The sequence below is a fragment of the Brienomyrus brachyistius genome, unplaced genomic scaffold (genome assembly GCF_023856365.1).
Source record: "Brienomyrus brachyistius isolate T26 unplaced genomic scaffold, BBRACH_0.4 scaffold212, whole genome shotgun sequence".
NCBI classification, from domain to species: Eukaryota; Metazoa; Chordata; class Actinopteri; order Osteoglossiformes; family Mormyridae; genus Brienomyrus; species Brienomyrus brachyistius.
The window spans coordinates 79950-100323 of NW_026042487.1; positions in this window are offsets into that span (position 1 = coordinate 79950).

A 20374-nucleotide genomic window follows, 5' to 3' on the forward strand; every position below is an offset into this window, starting at 1 on the left:
CAACAATATAATAATTCAAATGTAATAATGCAAAGTTATTTTATATTTATTTTATTTGTTACATTATTGAACAGCTATTACATTATCAACGTATTACGTAAGGAACCGATTCATGTACTTGTTAAGTTATTTGCATTATTACATTATTGATAGTTTTAACATTATTGGCTACTGCAAGGTGACTTCTGGGGGTTAATGCACTGATTTTGCTGTCACTGTTAAGGGGAAATTCAGTTTTATAAAAATCGGTGACTAATCAAAAAACTAAAAACACCAACGTCGTGGGGTTTCCTCCGGGTACTCCGGTTTCCTCCCACAGTCCAAAAACTGAGGCTAATTGGACTTGCTAAATTGCCCGTAGGAATGCATGTGTGAGTGAATGGTGTGTGAGTGTGCCCTGCGATGGGCTGGCCCTCCATCCTGGGTTGTTCCCAGCCTCGTGCCCATTGCTTCCGGGATAGGCTCCGGACCCCCCGCGACCCAGTAGGATAAGCGGTTCGGAAGATGTATGGATGGTGTACCTTTTTGCTTGCGTCTCTATATTTCAACATCGGATGACTTATGCACTTCAAAGGTCGGTGAACTATGTCGCTGGTACGATTAATCAGACCAACAACATTTTTTACAAGGTGGTCTTTATTGCACCCGTACTATTCACACTGACAACCCACACACTCCGTGCAATTGCCCCTATTACCCCCCCCCCCCCCCCCCTACACACACACACACACGGTGGGCCCACGCACACCTGCATTTACAACACTTCATATAAAACATTACACGCAACATTACTTTTGTCCAACATTGCCGGTGCAGGTGTTGTGCCAAAAAGTCACTGTCTGTCAGAATCTGATTACAATCTGCGGGAGCGCGCACAGCCTGTTCGGGACGCGTCGCACAGTTTCTATGCTACTACAGCGGCTATTTTCGATATCAAATCGTCTTAAAGTGCAAGAACTATACAGTACATGCACAACACTGTTGCATCGTTTTTTTATTCAGTGGAAAAGATCGGCCTGCTGGCCAGATATAATAATAAATTATAACCATGTCACGTAGCGCCGGTTAGATGACTCCACATAGCTGCATAGAGAGCCTAGCATGTGTTTACCTGCATATTCCTCGATCTGTGCCAGTCATTCGCACGTTTCCGTGTTCTCTGTAAATGGTTACCATGGGTGAATCTCAACACCGTAAAAATACCGTACTTATGGTTTCAGTAGAACCAGTCTTGCTAATTTGGCTTCCACGAATAGATTTGGATCATTGATGTATCATACCGTTATAACATTAAACTGACGTCATTCCGTTCTGATCAATACCGGTCTCTTCAGTCAGAGATTCAAGATTCTTTCAATTGTCACATGCATAGTTATACAGGTACAACATATGCAGTGAAATGTATCCTGAACCGCCCATTTGACTGTGCAACTAGAAGGAACAAACACGAGTACATAGTTACAAGTGTATGGAAAAAAGAGAGATAAAATTTTTAAAATAGAGCTTTGAATATAATAGATTTATAGATGTGCGATATGCAGTTATAATTTGTAAGTTAAAATGCATTGTGCAATGTCATACGTTTAAGCAGTAGAAGCCTGAGTGACAATGTAGTAGCAAAGACAGTGCAGTAATATGATGGAGACAATATGAAATGAGTCTAGTTATCGTGAATAGAATATTATACTATAATATTATAATAATATGCTATAGTACTATAGTAGTGTCATGACACAGGGAGGCACAGAGCAAGGAAGCACTAACTCGAGCTCAGAATCAGGGTATATTAGGAAGACACTCCCAACACGGGGCAGTGAAGCACACGCAACGTTAATGACAGGACTGGGGAAACGTACTGGAACGCGGACTGAAATACACAGGACTAATCACAACAACGAGGAACAGCCGATGAACACGGGGTAGATAAGGAGGCGTGGCCGACTAGAGGGTAGGACGAGCAGGGCATGACATCCATGACCATCCATCCATTTTCCAAACCGCTTATCCTACTGGGTCACGGGGGGTCCGGAGCCTATCCCGGAAGCAATGGGCACAAGGCAGGGAACAACCCAGGATGGGGGGCCAGCCCATCGCAGGGCACACTCACACACCATCCACTCACACATGCACACCTACGGGCAATTTAGCAACTCCAATTAGCCTCAGCATGTTTTTGGACGGTGGGGGGAAACTGGAGTACCCAGAGGAAACCTCATGACGACATGGGGTGAGCATGCAAACTCCACACACATGTAACCCAGGCAGAGACTCGAACCCGGGACCCAGAGGTGTGAGGCGACAGTGCTAACCACATCACCGTAAGCCTATATAAAGTGCTATAATAATATACCATAATACTACACTGTCAAAAAAGGGGGCGTGTCCTAATTGAGGAGTCGAATGGCCTGAGGATAGAAACTCCTCCCGAGTCTTTTTGTCTCGGCCATGATGGTTTTGCAACTGGTGTATCCCTCACTCTCCTGACCTTTTTGTGTTTCAGAAACTGAATCTATTTTACGTTTATTGTCCGAATGTTCTTATTCCCAGGCTTTCCCACATGAGATTTCTATGCTTATTTTTAAAGTCTGTGATCAATTCATTGATATAAGAAGTTATATGGTCCTTTTCTGGGCAACTAAGATCGATGACATACTTATTGTATAGTGCTGTCACTATGGAATATAATAATAATCGAGTAATCGTTGATAATATAATATAAAAATAATCTAAATTATGCACTGCAGTTGGCGCACAGCAGGAACCAGCCACACATTGCAGGGTGCACACTCAGTCACACATATGGTCCTTTTAGGCACTCCAATCCACCTATGTTCAAGGTTTTTGGACATTATAAGGAAATCGTCAGATCTGCCGAAAAGGCACCGACACACAGGACGAACGTGCAAACTCCACACACACGCAAGCGGCGGTGTGCGGTGACAGCGCTTCCCAGTGCCACACTGTGCTTTCATGCACATGCAGTCGTCACATTGAAAGGACTGCGATAGTCTGCTGGGTTCAAACCAGGGGCGGAGCTATAGGCGGGGCGGGCGGGGCCACCGGCCCTAGGCCCAGGCCCTCCCCTGAATCGTAGAGGGCCCTCCCTCCAGCAAAAAGAGGACCCTTCCATATACTAAATACACATTTACCCACAAGTTATACTGATAGCTAGAACATAATTTACACTCTATTTGTGACCTGCAATTTTATATATGTGTCATTTTTTTGTATACATTCTTATTATGGTGGGTGTAAGGTGTAATAATTTTTTTTTTTAGAAAAAAAATCTGTAAAATCCATACAACAAACATACCTCAAGAAGGAAGGTGTATATGTTCATGCGCCTCGTGTCCATAGCTTCTGGGATAGGCTCCAGACCCCCCGCAACCCAGAAGGTTAAGCGGTTTGGAAAATGGATGGATGGATGGATGGATAATGTTCATGCCTGGTTGCGTCTGTTGGTCCAGAAAGTAAATCAACATGTTTAAAAGTAAAAGTGGGACACAAAAGAGGAAGGAAAAGAAAAAAGAAAAAATAACTTTGAGCAACTTCTGTTCTAATTGGCTATTATATGCCGCAGGCCTTCTGTTTGTTTGCAGTTTCGCCATGTAGGCTACGTTCTTAAACTGCTTTTTGTTGGATATACCCTGATTATATGCCATGGGCCTTTTCATTTGTTTGTTTGCAATTCAGCCTTCTATAAGCTGCGTTTTGTTATACTATATAGTTCGGGATGTTTTATTGTAGTCTTTATGTATATAGTTTAGCCTAACCCAGCCACTTAAGGGAGCAAACCAGCTCAACTAGGTGCAGGTCCCAAACCCGGATTAAGGAGTTGGGCTGGCGTCAAGAAATAAAGAGACTGTATCTTCACTGCATCACTCATGTGAAAATGTGGGAAATATGTGGTTGTGTAAATAAATGCGTTAAAGTTAATGATTAATAATTCTGTGCTGTGTAAATTGTATAAAAAATTTTTAGGCGTAGGCCAAACAAATCTCATCCTGTCTGAAAAGGCGTATAAAATGCAATTTGGCCAGTAAAACTTTACAGTTTTTGTGAGGGACAGTCGATTTCTCTGGTTAAGTTTTTTGTGATACTGCACCTACACTTTAATACTAATATGTGGATTTCACACTTTATATGAAAACTTGATGACCAAAATGATGCCTCGTGAACCATTTGTTGTGTTTTTAACTCACATACACCACATACACGTGCGCGGGGGAGGGGGGGGGGGGTTACCGATTGGTGTTTTGCCCAGCCTTGTGTGCAGTTGTTCCGTCACTGTTTCAAACCATCAATAAATTGCGTTAACACATTTGCTTAGTTACAGGAAACCAAACTTGGCAAGCATTGCCATTTTAATGATGGTTAATTTTCAGCAATCTGTCTGGAGTTAACTGCCGCTGCCTTTGCGTGATCTCTGCATGCCATCTCCGAGCCAACCATATAATTTTCGTCCTGTTGGACTGGTTCATAGCTTGTGCGGCGCGTCTGTGAGAAACTGAGCAAAAATGAGTGAAGAGGTGACAGGCGGAGAACTGGCCACGTGGTTCGTATTTCGCTGTATGAAAATGTTTTGTATTTTAGTGACAACCAAGTGATTTGTCGGCACTGCTTCGTGTTTATTGGTGCAACTCTCAACAAAACCGAGTTATCTGATAGACTGCTGGTAGATAATTAGTTAAATGAAGGTATATAAGTACTACACAGGTTTATATAGTTAATTTTCAACTCCTAAATATCGCAATGTGATCCTTTTGTAATCTCGATCAGCCCTACTCAATACCTTAAGAAAAAATAATTCACGCTAATTGGTTATTGTGTACCGTATTAAGTAAAATGATGCACCTAAGCGACAGGCTAACCTTAATTTTAGCAACGATTATTTACACATGCAGGAAATACAATAAGCAACATAAATGGAGTCAAAGTGATGACACAGACATGATAAACTACACTGAGAGGCTACATGGCAGATATCTATGGCATGGCTAATCTCGCATTACTGGGCGAGTCCGTCAAACCTGAATGTCTTCTTCTAAGAAGTATTTGGTTTACAGTCATGCCATGGTGATATTAAAATAGTAACCCTGTATAGTAAGGGTACAAATCATATACTTAAGTCAAGCTTAACTAATTGATCACTCATGATTATTTAATGGATGAATTAATACAAGATATATCATTAATTCCTGTTGCTCACTTCTGGTTACCTTATATGTATACCTATATAGCATACCTATATAGTATACTTTATATGTGTACCTATATAGTATACCTTATATGTGTACCTATGTAGTATACCTTATATGTGTACCTATGTAGTATACCTTATATGTGTACCTATATAGTATACCTTATATGTGTACCTATATAGTATACCTTATATGTGTACTTATGTAGTATACCTTATATGTGTACCTATGTAGTATACCTTATATGTGTACCTATATAGTATACCTTATATGTGTACCTATATAGTGTACTTTATATGTGTACCTATATAGTATACCTTATATGTATATAGAATGTGGTTGGTATGTGTAATTGATGGACATACAGCTACATTCATTTGTAGCGATGAGACGTAAAAATGTAAAAAGGGAACGTTTGTTCAATGTTTGATGTAGAACTTCAAATGTTGGATGAATATTGCAAAAATTTTGGAGCAGTTTTTGAAGCGAACAGAATCGATGATGGTGATGACGATGATTATTCTGCTAAGTCTAAAGTAGGACTGAAGACGTACAATTTGACGCGTAACCTCCTCAGTTCTAAGAAGCCGAAAGAGGAAAAGTTTCAGGTTAGCAAATCTCTTGAAGAACCTTTTCCACTCAAAACCGTGAACGTTATAAATTTGACTCGCGTTCTCGCCAATGAAACTGTTACCGAATATGCAGCAGAAAAGCCCATCACTGAAGATGACTGACATTGAACTTGAGATATGCACAGGTCAGCCTATTAAAGTAATACGAACTGCTCATGTTGATGTTTTGATGTTAACTATCTGGGGCAAAGAAAAAAATATAGTGAAATGCGCAGAGTGGGCAGCTCCGGTGAAACCAGACAGGTCCATAAGACTCTGCGGAGGCTACAAGCTGACAGTGAATAGAACTGCTCCTTTGGAGCAGTACCCCAAACCATGCCTAGAAGATCTTCTTATAACACTGTCTGGGGGGTATGCAGTTTCCAAAACCAGACATGAACCTTGCATACCAGCAACTTATGATGGATGAATAGTCCGGGAAATATCTGACAGTGAGCACTCAGAAAGGAATGTTCCTTCCTTCTAGGATAGCATCAGCACCGCCCATTTTTAAAAGAATCGTGGAGGGTTTTCTGCAAGGTATAAAGGTGACGTTGTAATTGAATGATGTACCTGTCACCGTGGTGGGACTGGAGGAACATCCATGACACTTGAGTCAAGTGCAAAAGAGGTTGTCTGATGCAGGATTGTGCTTGAAGCATAACAAACGTGTATTTCTGCAAGATGAGGTGGATTACTTGGGGCACAATGTGAAAACACACGTGCTTCAGCTATGTATGTCATTGTAGCAGTCTCATCACCCACAAATGGAAGTTAAAACCTTATCTGGGCTTAAGGAACTATTACGAGAATTTCTTACCAAATCTGCCGACATTACTGGCTATACTGCATAAGCTTTTAGGGAAGGATGGACACTGGGAGCGGAAGAAGGAACAAGAAGATGCATTCCAGAACTCCAAGGCACTGATGCAATCAGCAACGGTATCAGTACCTTATTTGATGGATGAAGAACTTGTACTTTCATGTGATACCTCAGCCTATGGAATGTGTGCAGTACTGTCCCATAGAATGGACGATGGCAGTGAAAAGCCCATCAGGTGTGTATCACTCTCACACCTGCCAACATTATTCCCAGTTAGATAAGGCGGGTCTGGCTGTGATATTTGGCGTACGGAAATTTCACAAGTATCTGTATGGCCGACGGTTTACAATTTTTACAGACTGTTAGCCTTTAATGTCTCTCTTCAATGAGAAATAATAATCCACAAATGGGTTCCCTTAGAGTGCAGAGATGGTGAGTGTTACAAGTACGTCATCCTCTACAAACCAGGCAAAAACAACCCCAACACTGAAGCCTTAAGCCGGTTGCCAGTCCCTGAGGTTGTCCACCAGACCATAAAAGCTGATCATGTTTTAATGATGGATGTCAAAGTGGAGAGACCCCTGTACAATGACCAGACCGGACGTTGGACAGCCGAGGATATGACATTGTCCAGGGTTTGGGAATATGTCCTGCGAGGGTGGCCAGTCGACTGGAATGACAATTTACACATATACAACAAATAACTAACAAAACAACTTCTTCATCCTCCATTGTTTTGGGATGGCGGTGTAGTTTCTTACGAAATTACGGGTGAAGTTTAATCTACAAGCATTTCGCGTCTCCCATACTTGTTCAGCCCAAAGTTCCCAGCGCCTGTTGCATGGTCGCCAACATTCACGCTTTCAGACTCTCACACTCACGCAATTCATCTAACAGCAAATCTATATTACTCCATAACAAACCTAAAAGCAGCTACATCTAAAGCACTGGGGTAGATCTGTAAACCCTTCAGACGACTGACAAGATCAAGACTTGTCTCAAATTGAAAATGTCATTCTAGCCAACTGACCAAAGTGAGCAGCCCTGCATTGAGAAAGCAACACACAAAAGTGTCCAGCAGCTAAAATAAAGTTCCCAGTCAGGACGGCCCAGAAACTAAGTTCCTGGATTTTGGTGAGAACGTGTCTCACACAGTAACTCACCCGTAAAGCACAAGAACAGCATAAACTACGCAGGGACAGATGGCCGGACAGAATAGTGTGTGTCCACATGCCTTATGTTTACCTTTGTAAATTGTACTGTTTATGTTTCTGTGTAGCTTTGGTTCACCCTGAACTGAAATATGAAGATCGGCGTATTTTGCGTTGGTTTATACCGTATGCATATCCCTCAAAATCTGTGGGATCAAAAAAAAAATGGACAAAATAACTAAATAATAATTTCTCTAGCTGTTTGTCCTGTTGACATAAGACATTGATTTTGTCAGCAGGGACATATACGGTCACCCTGTCATGACTGGGGCAGTGTCCAAATTCAGGGGCTGCATCCTTCAAAGGACGGGGTCTATGAAGGTGTAGCTGTTGTAGGCTGCACCCTCCAAAGGTGGAACCGAAAACATTGCCGAATGGGACGGTCTGGCCTACAGACAATTTCCTATTTGCGCCAGGAGTCAGGAAGTCCTGACGCTTGCCGAACACTCTTTGACGTCCTGAATCTTTCTTCAACCTAAGTGAACCTCTCACCTTGAGGTTCTTCATGATCCGCTAAACAGTTCTTTCAGGTGCAATATTCTTAGCGGTAACTTCCTCGCATGTGAGGTCATTTTCGATGCAAAGTGATGATGGTTGCACATGGTTCTTTGAAGGTCACCATTGATAGCACAAGAGTACAATGATTTCAAGCACTTCTGCCCTCCTTTTATAGCAATCACTCTGCTCTTATGAATCAGTCAGAATGATAGAGTCATTTAACTTGACTTTTACTCATTCACATGTTACCCTGTACTGATGATATGATTGTATGGAAATAATGTTAGCTGATCATTTTGTGCCAGAACCAAATTAGAGTGAAAATTGGATATTACCATAAAAAGGTTAACTTTAAGTCAGTAATTAATTGCTAATATAGATTTCTTTGAAAGACATAATGATCGGAAAATGACTTGGAATGATAAAAAATGTTTATATTCGAATAATTTTCGAACTTTTTGTTATTTTGAAATAACAATAATAGCCGAACAATGAAGGTTATTTATAGAATTTCGAATCATCAAAACAATTTCGACAGAATTATAACGGCCAGTATTTCGGAACGCTTTGAAACCTTTCAAAACACTGCGTTTGCACGTCCTGTTGGCAAAAACCTGAACTGCGGCTGTAGCTACGCTAGAACGAAAACACCGCTGCAGGTTTTTAATGTAACGAGGCTCTACCGATCTGTGCATAATGTGCATAATAAATATATATGTCGATTATTTTTATTTTCTGTCATAGGTAGCTTATATGAGCAATTAGCATGTTTTTTAGCAATTTTTTACCAACCTTAATTCAATGAGTATGAATCTATAAAATGTTGCATTATTAAATTCTCTTGAGCATGGGTAAAATGCCATTCTTTCACTAATATCACTAGCAGGGAAGAGAATGTTAGTAAAATTGTACAATTTTATGAATAAGTCTGCCAATCCGCTTCAGTGTCCGCTACCCTGGAGCACGTTTACCCACCGACATGTTCCACCTTTCTGCGCTAAAAACGCTCCAGGCGATTATTCCTGCCTGCTGCCGTCGGACAACAGGCGACCCAACGCCACGCCTTCTTCCCACGTGCCGCTCCCCATCTACAGCCGTAACACGGCAGGAAGCAGCCTCTCATCTTACAATACATTACGGTGCCTTATGTTCCAACTGCACATAATTTATTTGCACATAATTATTATTCTCAACATTGAATATTTATTTTAAGTCTCACGTTCTGCTCCTAAAGATCATCCATTTATATCCTGTGTACTTTTTAAATCCGTTGTAGTGCGTTTGCTTTGTTTATACTGTGTACGGTCTTTGTGTCTTAAGCATATGGCACTATATGCATGTTTGTCTGTATGCACCAGTATTTCCCCCTGGGGTCAATACAGTCAATCTGAACCTAAACTGAGTCTTATATCATTTACCATAATTATTCGTGATTTTGTTCCCATGGTTTTTGTTAATCAGAGCTTGACTAGAGACGGGCAAAAACATTCCATAAACTTGGAGGGAATAAACATGCTGGGAGACTGGATGCGGCGAGAGCACCCAAACCTTGTTTATTGGTAATGGTGCATCTTAAATAGAAAATCACATGGCATGGTCACATGACAGACACATGAGAGAAATCCACAATAATTAGGAGCACACCCATTAGCCAATCAATCAATTAACACCCCCCACTTGCTCACACATTATTTACAATCATCATAAGCAAAAACAAAGAATTATCATGGAAACCAACTGCGTTGCATCTTAGCTTGGCGATAACCCAAACAGGAAAGTAGAAAAGGTAAGTAGCTTAACTCTTGTACCTGGTTTAGTCATAAGGTTAGCAAACATCTGATCTGTTTGGCAATACTCCAAAGACACTTCACCATTGTTTACCGTTGATCTCACAAAATGATATTTGATATCAATACGCTTACATCTCTGTCTAACAGGATTCTTTGCCAATGCAACTGTACCTTGGTTGTCTTCATAGATCATTGGTACGCCATACTGATAATCATCGAGATGCTCAAGCGGTTGAGTTAAGTACAAACACTCTTGTGTGGTGGCAGCCAATGCCATGTACTCAGCCTCGCAGTTGGTTGCTTTTTAGTCTTCCAGGAAATCAGAGGACCATTGGTGCAAAGGCTATCACAATAACCAGATCTACTGCATCGGTCATTTGCATCTTCTGCCCAATCTGCGTCACTATAAGCAAACAACCCTAACCCTTCATCACATTTCCTGTAACAGAACATCTCTGTGCCTTTCAGATATTTCAGTACATGCTTTACAGTTGTCTACTGCTCCTTTGTTGGCTCACTGAAATACTGAAATGACAGTTTCCTAACAACATAACTCAGATCAGGTCTAGTGCACGAGGTTAGATAGATTAGGCTGCCCACTGCCTCTCTGTATTTCCTGGGGTCACTCAGCCTTTCATCACCGTCAGTGTAATTTAACTTTGGTTCACAAGGTGACGATCTGGGTTCACAATCTTGCATGTCAAACCTTTCCAACAATTTGCCAACATAACTCTGCTGTGACATAGTCACACCTTCATCAAAAGCGATACTTCAGTATCAGAAAATTCTTCAGTCTGCCCAAATCCATCCATCCATCCATCCATTTTCCAAACCACTTATCCTGCTAACCACTGCACCACCATGCCGCCCCATACAGTGCTAACCACTGCACCACCATGCCGCTCGATGGGCTTCAAATTTGTTTAACTGTCATATACCACACTGTCCCTCATTGCTTGACAATATCAATCTTACTACTTTGTTTAGGTCTGTAATTATTATACTGCACACATCTTGGGTCCGCCTCATCTCCAAAAGGTGAAGTAAAATCCTAATTTCATCAAAAAACTGACTAAAAACACATTTAGCTAGTTTTACGTCATCTTTGCTTCACAACAGAAAAAAAATGTTTCAATTTCATAGGCCATTTATTGCAGCGTAGTCAGTTTATTAATGAAATTGGAATTTTGTCTAAATGTAAGAAAATTATACTTGCTTAGATTTTCATTTTCTGCAGTGGAGTTCAGGATTTCAGGTAAGTCACTTCAGCTTTGCCTGTAGGTGTGCATGTGTGAGTGAATGGTGTGTGAGTGTGCCCTGCGGTGGGCTGGCCCCCCATCCTGGGTTGTTCCCTGCCTCGTGCCCATTGCTTCCGGGATAGGCTCCGGACCCCCCGCGACCCAGTAGGATAAGCGGTTTGAAAAATGGATGGATGGATAGATGGATGGATGGATGAAGCCCATCGAGCTTGTTTGGTACATGATGAAATACTTCATCTGCAAGGAGGCCAAGTCAGGTACAAAGCAGCAGCGTGTCCAAGCAATAGAGTTATGTTGGGAGAGGAGAGTGACCCAAGATGTGTGTAACAGACTAATTACAGGAATAACAAAGTAATAAGGTTGATTGTGGAGAATAAAGGCGGACAGAGTGGAAATTGAAAAATAAAAAAACATATGGTTCTGTACTGTGCTTGAATAAAACAGACACATTTCTTAGTGTGTTCTGTCTGGCTAACAGTCTAAAAGGCTGCTGATGGCTGCATATTCACGGGGTGGGGGTGGGGGGCAGTCACAATGACGTGTGAATGTGTCATTAACTTCTCTGCTTGGCCACAATGAAAAGAGATATGTTTGCAGGGGGTGAGGTTGTTTTCTTAACCCAAGAACACTGAACCAATGATCAAGCAGGGTGGTGGTAGTATCATGCTGTTTTGCTGACAGCACTTTACGTCACTACATTGCACAAAGAGGATGGAATGATGAAGTAGCACAAGATAGATAGATTGGGAATTTTTTGTCATAGTACCAGACTCAAAAAGAGGAACATAAAAGAAACATAGCATAATAAGTATTTACTGTAACCCTTTGGAATCTGAGGCCTCTCACCCACTTTCAAAGTAGTCTGACATGCCTTGACATTTTACAGTTTTTCTGAATTGCTAAAACACATTTCCTAACATCTCCTCTACTTTAATCAAACCAATAAGCACAAACCCTAAAATTCAAGCTAAACTCGCAAAAAAATGAAAACACTACCAGTCAAACCGTTGTTAGCATGTAAATTAGAAACTGTAAGACTTTAGTTTAAAAAAAAAAGTATGGTCGTCTACCAAAAATATTTGCATACTGTACAGTTATGACTAACTAATATGTAACGTTTTCCATATTCAGTACTCCAGAAAAGTTACTGTAAAGGACAAAGCCAAAAAATAAACAAATGAGAGGCATGTTACAGCAAAATGTTGTGCAACTGCCAAGCCAGAGTCACGGAAAGAAAGAATCCTCTGTGTGACCCATTTGTACCTTCACGTCGAAATTCAGCTCCTATTCACCTATGGCACATATTCTGTGTTCTAGTCACTCTTTGGCTTCTTCTAGAAATGTGTGCGAACAGTTTTGAGTCATCGTGTTTAAATGACTACTGTGTGCTGGCTGCGCTTAACCTTTGCGGCCTGTGTTTTCTATTTTGCATCAATGTTCACCACAGCGCAAAATGTGTTTGGATGAATGAGAATGTGTTTCGAGTTTTATGCTGTACACATACCTTCGGTGTTCTCATAACTCCACAATTTTGTCTTAAAATCCGCAAAAGAGAGAGTCTCCTCTCTTTGAGTGACAAAAATGGAAAATGGCTTGAATGAATCTGGCAGCCCCTTCAAAACCATTGCAATTAATAGTCCATCACTCAAGACCTCTCCAGCGTGCCTCAGCGCTGCGATTGAGGTCTCGGCACGTATGGCATAGTGAGTCACAGTCTCACTACTCAACTTTTGCAGGGAAGTCAATTCTGCATAGAGACTCACAATGCAGGGCTTACCCTTGCCAGCATAATAGTCCCGCAGAATCTTGAGTGCTCCACGCCCATGATCCACAGCCTCTCGCATGACCAGGGACAAACTTATCATCGAGGAATTGGATCAGTTCAACATAAGCTTCAGCATTCTTTGCCGCAAAAAAAGTTGTTCAAGAAGCAGAGCATCTTCAACTGGCTCTTTCTGGTCACAGAGACACTGAAGCAGTAAATAAGTATTGTTCTAGCGTGTCTTTACGACCTAGAGCAGCGTGTGCTGTAGTATTCCAAGTTGCCCCTGAACATGAGAACAGGACAGGGACGGATTACAGACCGGGCCAGCGGGGCCGCTGCCCAGGGGCCCTTGGGGTGCAGGGGGCCCGTGGGGCCCCTAGCCCAAAACAATTTGCAACGCTTATCAACAATGTATTTTCGTTTGTCTATTTTAGAGGGCCTACATTCTTTGATCCTCTGCCTACAAGGGCCCCTGACCCTATAGGGAGGGCGTTTGGCTGCCAAGGGCCCTTGAATTGTGGTGGTTGTGGTGGTGGTGCTGGTGCTGGTGGTGGTGGTGCTGGTGCTGGTGGTGGTGGTGGTGCTGGTGCTGGTGGTGGTGGTGCTGGTGCTGGTGGTGGTGGTGGTGGTGGTGGGGGGGGGGGGCCCTCGCGAACGTTTTGCCCAGGGGCCCACACAACCCATAATCCGTCCCTGGAACAGGAGTGTCTTCTATGGCCTTATATTTAAATTCAGCGTGTGAACAAAACATGGAACATGCATTATTCTCATTAGTTGGGTTCATGTTATCATATTAGCTGCATTGTCTGTGATAATACATCTTGTTTTCCCTTGGGGGCCCTACTTAGATTTGAGCTTTTCCTTTGCTTCTTTAAGGTTTTCTGAAGCATGCAATGAAATAACTGAAGCTTTAAGGTTTTCTGAAGCATGCAATGAAATAACTGAAGCTTTAAGGTTTTCTAAAGCATCTGCCTGGGGTAACTTAGTTACACCGAGTAATGCGTTTGCTAGCTTCCCCCTCTGTGTACCTTTCCTTGACCATCTGCTTCAGTGTGTTTCTGCTTGGCAGCAAAAAGATAAGATAAGATAAGAAAAAACGTTATTTATCCCGAGGGAAATTCTTTTGTCCTTTACATGCTCAGTGCAACAAAAGGAATAAAGGTAAGGTAAAGAAAATAATAGTGCAAATAACTATGAGTAATACTTTGTATTATAACTATATAAATACTCATAAATATTCATACTCTGTACAAAGAAAAAAAAAAACTATAACTAAGCTATAACAAATATAATAAAATAACAGATTATTAGTGCACGTGGTAATGAAAAGTGTCTTAGTGTAGTGCCTTGAATAATTGAGATAGCAGCATGTGATGATGGGATAAAACAAACATTCAATACCAAACAGATGTGTAATATTGCACAATCTAAAAAAAAAAAACACGGAACCCCTCTTCCTCCACCTCAGAAAATGGTCGACAGTCGTGTACAATCATTTCAACCAGTACATCATCCAGCTATATTTTTTTTACTGGCTGTACAACAAACACAAAACTTAAATACATATTATTCCGTAATTCTTTTTTGCAGCTGCGTCCCTACATCAGGGGCCAGGGCCCCACCAGATGTCACTGTTGAGCAGGGCACGACATAATTAGCAATTCAGTTTAACAATTTATATATTTTCATCACAACTAGCTAATATTGTTGTGCACTGTCATGCATTCCAAATATCCTGATATATCTGCTAAAATGGTTGCAATTTCTTGTCATATAAACCAAAGAACATTGCACTATAGCATTACTAGGCTATACAAAGTTGATCAAACAACCACTGAATGGGAAAAGGTCAGCGCTGGACATGCGTAGCTGTGGAGCAGCAGCAGGCATTGTTGCAGTGGAAATGCCAGCAGTATGGTCTACATTAACACTCTGTGCACTGAATGCTTAGACTGCAGGTGTCTAAACATAGTAGAGGTTTTGGGGCATTTTAACACCACAACACTTTGTCTACATTTCACCTCATCCATGGATATTAAATCAAACCTTATCCTATGTCCCACACATAGGTTTACAAACCATATAAACCCATTTCTAATTACAATTATGAAAAAACATGTCCAAATGTCGAAACTGAGAAACTTTATCATTTTATGAGAAATATATGCTCAATTTGAATTTGATTCCAGTAACACCTTTCAAAAAAGTTGGGACAGGGGCATGTTTACCACTTTGTTATTAAATTGATTACAGTTTGCTCGTCTCCCAAAACACTCGCAAATCAAGTTACTTGCAATCCGAGCTTTGACCGTATATATAAGGAGATCTATATATCCATATAGATATATGCGCCCCCACGCCATCATGGATGATGGGCTTTGGACTGTCTGCTGATAACAAGCTGGATGGTCCCCCTCTCTTCTTTAGCCCAGAGGACGAAGCATCCATGATTTCCAAAAAAATCTGAAATAGACAGGGAGAAGTGGAATATTCTCCTGCTGACTCCCACCTGTGCTGATGCCCCCCCCCCCCCCCCCCCGCATCTGCTTCAGTGTAGTTCAGGAGAGAATGTTTTTGCTGGCAGAGGGGGAGCTGGACCTCAGCTGTTTCTTACAGACCAAGCCTTACCGAATGCAACACAGCTCCTCTGCTCCTTCCGCCTGCTACAAGCCATTCGGAGCAGACGGTAGAGTAAGGAGAGTGGTGTAGAGAAGGACAACAGGCAGACTCTTTTTGGTGTTGTTAAGCACATATTGTACAGCAGAGATAATCGATTTTCCCTCTCCACTAGAGGGCGATATTGGAACCTCGGTGAACAACAGGTTCAGCTGCCACCACCTTTAATTATATCCTGGTCTGGTCAGGTAGGTTAGAACACTCCACTCAGAATCAGACAAACTAAAGCAATAACATCCAGCCATCCATCCATTTTCCAAACCGCTTATCCTACTGGGTCGTGGGGGGTCCGGAGCCTATCCTGGAAGCAATGGGCACGAGACAGGGAACAACCCAGGATGGGGGGACCAGCCCATCGCAGGGCTAAAGCAATAACAATATTTTATTATTCAATTATTTCATTAATCAGTGGGCTCATGCTGAATGCCTCGCAGCACACAATTCCCCCGCATACACCGAGGGCGTCTGATAAAACAGCACAGCACACGTGAAATAAGTTAGGTTACGCTCTCAAAGCAATTAATCATTCCAGCTCATCACAGCACGGCACCGATAAGAAAGTCTACACAGCAATCAACATCGCAATCCTGACCAGGAAGATACACACGTGATAAAAAACAGACTTCTGAAATGTATACAAGGCCCTAGCAGTCACGATGGCCTACACTACAGCCCCTCACCCACACACAATACATACAAACTATATAAAGGGGATTAGAATTGGAGTTACCCGTCCACTCCATCTCGCTGAAGAGCATGTCCCAAGGCTGTGTTGGTTGTAACGCGTGCATCCAATGTAAGAGCCAAGCAGTTGGGGAAATTCCGCTGGTGTTCGTCTACTCTTTCCTGGCTACTGTTGGAGTTAGACTCCACCGAGTCCGTTGATGAGGAAAGAGATGCACACTGGAGGCGAAGGATGGTTGTAAGTCAGCTCTCTTTATTCCTTGCACAGATCGCGATCCGGGAGCCCCTCAGATGCACAAACAGTACATACCCGAAGAAGCTCAAACTCTGTTGTCTGTGTCTGGCTTATATAGCCCGTCTGGGGCGTCAGCAGCCCCTTCCCTTGTTAGGCCCAGTAGGTCAAGAGTAAGCATAATGTCATACAGCCTTTCCACTGCCCAAACATGGAGGTCATCCAGTCATACACCAACATTTCACACACAACCTGTTTTCCCCCACAGTTCCCCTTTTAATCTCGATTATATTCATCCTGGTTCTGATCTTTCAGCTGGAGGATGAGGTGCTGGTTTCTTCGAACCGAGGTACTCTGCGCTGTTGGTGAGGCCTTCCTGGATCTCGGAGAGGGATCTGCTGGGCTCTGCTACCGCTGCGCACTGGCTCCAGTGGTACCACGTTTCACCTTTGCCCTTCAGCCGCACTGCGTGAGACTTCCGTTCGGTGACTTGGAAGGGGCCCGTCCAGCTGGGCTCTGACCACTTCCTCTTGATGACCTTCAGAAGGACCCACTCCGCCGTATGTGGTTTGGCTGGTCGGACCTCTGGTCTCGCCTCCTGGACCTGCTTGGAGAAACCTGTAACGAGAACTTGCAATCCATCATAATACGCCTTGGCATTCCTTTCCCCTTTTTGTTCTGGTTCCCACTTGAGTTCTCCGTGGGGTCCAGGAAATTGTCGCCCCGTCTCCAGCTCAAAGGGGTGAACCCTACATCCCGATTTATGGAGCACCTGATTGACATCAGGGCTAGAGGTAATACATCAACCCAGTTCAATTTAGTCTGTGCACAGATTTTTGCCAATTTTTGTTTGACCGTCTGGCTCATGCGCTCTACCTTCCCCTGGGACTGTGGGTGATACACTGTCCCGGAAGCATACCTTAGCCCCAACGCCCTTTCTGCTTTCTGCAGATCCTCATTCCTGAAATGGGACCCATTGTCTGACCTCCCCCTCTCGGGCACCGTCCTCTCTCCTCGTGGGCCAGGCTTCTGGCCATCCTGAGAAGGCATCCACACACATCAGCACATAGCGCATTCCCCGCACTGGGGTTACCATGTCTGTGTAGTCTATGACTATTTCCTCTCCGGTCCTGCAGCATGCTGGAAACTGACCCTTCTCTGGTTTTACCGTGGGCCTCGGGTTATGCAGTGCACAGATCTCACAGCTCTTCACAAACTCCTGCACCATTTCCTTCAGAAACGGATGCCACCATCCTCTTAAGTTATTAAGCATTTGCCCCACCCCTACATGGCTCATGCCGTGAGCCTCCTCCAGGACCTGTTGCCTGATTCCCATAGGGAGGGCTGGCTTCCCCTCTTTGTTGCACCACAGTCCCTCTGTCTTAATGCCCCCCTTTTCCATCCATATGTTTCTCTCCTCTGGGGAGGCTTGATTCTGCATGTCACGGATCCTGCTCGAGGTCAGCCTACCCTCTCCCTTCAGTTCCTCTTCTACCATGACCATCTGTCTGCTCACCACATATCCTGCGGCTCGTTTCGCTTCCTCATCAGCTGCTTGATTTCCTTGAGCTATCACCGTTCCTGACCCCTCATGTCCTTTACATTTTACCACGGCTACCCTTTTAGGAAGCATCAATGCTTCTACTAGCTCTTTCATTTCTACCTCGTGCTTAATCGGTTTGTTTCCTGCAGTTAAGAATCCAGCTTTCAGCCACTGGCTGAGTTCCACATGCACTGTCTGAATAGATGGAGACTTCCTTTCCTTCTGCTAGTTCCAAGGCTTTGATGACGGCCCTGATCTCTGCTCTCTGGGCCGACTGGGCCCCCTCTAGTCTCTCTGCTTTCAGAGTTTTAAATCCTTGACTCTCTTTTGCTACCACTGCAAAGCCTGCTTGCAACCCTCCGGTGTCTGTTCTAAAACGACATCCATCTGTAAACCACTCCTCCGTTCCTTCTATCTTTTCGGCTGCGAGGTCCTCCCTGACCCTTTCCTCTTTCCTGACCCTCGCCTTTCATTCACGTGGTTCTCCTCCTCCCCCATCCGGTCAGCCATGTTGATACCTTCATGGACATAAGTCAGATTGGGTGCCTCTAGAATTTTGCCGAGCCTCTATTGTCTCAGAGACGTCATCGTGAACGTTTGTGAGTTCACATAGGCCACCACTCTGTGCGTGGTCAGGATGTGTAGGGCGTGGCCCATCACAATGTGTGCCATCTTCTGCACGGCTTTTGCCACTCCTGCCACATGTCTGGTGCATGACGGATGTCGTTTTTCTGTGGTATTGAGTTTAGTGCTAATATACATTAGTACCCTTCTCTCTCCCCCTTTTTTCTGAAACAGAACGGCGTTCACCACGTCTTCTGTTTCAGAAACATCTAGATGAAATGGAAGAGAATAATCAGGTAGCGCAAGATCCGCAGCCTGGGCTAACCTCTGCCTGAGAGTGATGAAAGCCGCCTCCGCAGGCTGATCCCACATCAGAGTGGCGCTGAGGTTCCGCAGGCCATGTGGCCACACCAGGGCTCTCAGGGGTTGCGTAAGACCTGTGTAGTCGGGAATATAAGTTCGACTGTAGCCCGTAAGGCCTCACAGTGACAGGTTTAGGGTGACTCAAGATGGCCGAGCGATGAGCTGGGGAGAGACCCGTCCCCTTTCCCGATAGGACCCTCCCCAGGAAGGACACCACAGTCCTGGCCACCTGCAATTTGTCCTTACTGACCTTGAACCTTTTTCTGCAAGGCGGAGGAGCACTGAGCGGGTTGCTTCAAGCGCTGCCTCCGCAGATGGAGCTGCGATAAGCAAATCATCGACGTACTGGACGAGGGTGACCCCATCAGGGAGAGGGCAGCCCTGCAAAGACGGCTTCAACACCTGATTAAAGATTCCGGGAGACAGAGCAAAACCCTGTGGGAGGCGTGTGTACCTGAACTGGCACCCCCTGCAAGTGAACGAGAATATGTCTCTACAGTGGGGCGCCAGCGGTAAGGAAAAGAAAGTGTTAGCCAGATCGATGCACGTGAACCATGTCTGGGACGGAGTAAGATTGGTGAGAGCAACGTATGGGTTAGGAACCGGGACAGTGGGGATCAGCAGCAGGTCGTTAATAGAACGCAAGATGTGTGCCATGCGGTATTTGCCTGTTCCTGCCTTCTCTACTGGGAGGATAGGGGTGTTCCACTGGGAAGTGGAGGGTTCTAACACTCCCGCCCGTAAGAGACCGTCTACAGTCTCGGATATCCCTTCCTCTGCGGCCGGTTTGTGTTGCTATTGCCTGACCCAAAGGGGTCCTGCTGTGGGGCGCAGTTGGAAGTCCACGGGAGTGCAGTGCACCACACCGACGTCAGTGGGGCTGGTGGACCACAGTGAAGCTGGCAGGGAGGCCAGGAGTGCTGCTGCACTAGGGTGGTCCATCTTTTCCCTACTGTGGTCCCTGGATAATTGTTCATGCTCCAGGAGGGGGTGCAACATATTCGTCATTAGAAAACAATTTGAACTTAATTTACAGTCCGTTCGTGTTTGGACTTGTTAGTTAATGGGATGAGCTGTTAGGTTTGTGTTTTTAACAGGTACAATGTTGCCAGCACTTAGACTATAATTTAATAATGAATACAGTTTATCTCGCA